Genomic DNA, 809 nt, shown 5'->3' on the forward strand with positions numbered 1-809 from the left:
CGGGAATCGAACCAGCAACCAGTGAGGACCAAGGCCTGTGCGCCACCACCCCATCACTTCTAACATCTGGTGGCGTTTCTGAAAGGTTCAATAAAGATGAACATCCTGCTGTAAACACCGAACATCTGAGCCCAGAACAGGAAACAAAGGTAATAAAACTAAATAACAGAGACATTAAGGGCCATATTTTCCAAAAGCAGCAGCTCTGAACCTGAACAGCTGAACCAGATCTGACTCCAGAGCTGCTGCTGCTGCTGCTGCTGAGCTAAGAGGCCGTTAGCTCCGTCAGGCTGCGGGAGCTAACAGTCCGAACCGGAACCAGAACCTCTGACACCAACGACAATAAACACACAATATACTAGAAAATAAGGTAGTGTGGAAGTCAGCAGAAAAAGACGAAAAAGATTTGAGTCTTGTTTAATTCTCAATGTCTTCCAACATCAAACCAAAAATCGAATGAACCACAACCGTTGGTCACTTCACACCTCACCTTCTCTCCTTCAAAATAAAAGCATACATTCTGGTGTGAAATATATACATTGTATCCGCCACAGTAGAAACATTGTCCGTTAGAATGTTTAGATACTTAAATAGCACATTTTTACAAGAACAACGTCAGAGAATATTACCTACTAGCATAAGCTAAAGCTAATGTTAGCATAAGCTAAAGCTAATGTTAGCCACAAGGTTTAAGTAAAACTCACCTGAATGTATAACAGGCTACATCTTAAATCCTTCCTCCAGCTTGTTGGGGCTTATCCCTGACGGGGTCACTGCAGGGGTCACTGCAGGGGTCACTGCAGGGGTCA

The 809-nt window shown here is 43.8% G+C and overlaps 1 long non-coding RNA gene across 1 annotated transcript; it reads right to left on the minus strand.

Annotated features, from left to right (window-relative positions):
- Positions 1-401: 401 nt before the first annotated feature.
- Positions 402-809, minus strand: LOC103479961 (uncharacterized). The gene is made up of 2 exons (XR_536022.1): positions 705-809; positions 402-498 (listed from the first exon to the last, which is right to left on the minus strand). It is a non-coding gene; the product is annotated as an uncharacterized LOC103479961 (long non-coding RNA).

The sequence above is a fragment of the Poecilia reticulata genome, linkage group LG17 (assembly GCF_000633615.1).
Source record: "Poecilia reticulata strain Guanapo linkage group LG17, Guppy_female_1.0+MT, whole genome shotgun sequence".
NCBI lineage: Eukaryota > Metazoa > Chordata > Actinopteri > Cyprinodontiformes > Poeciliidae > Poecilia > Poecilia reticulata.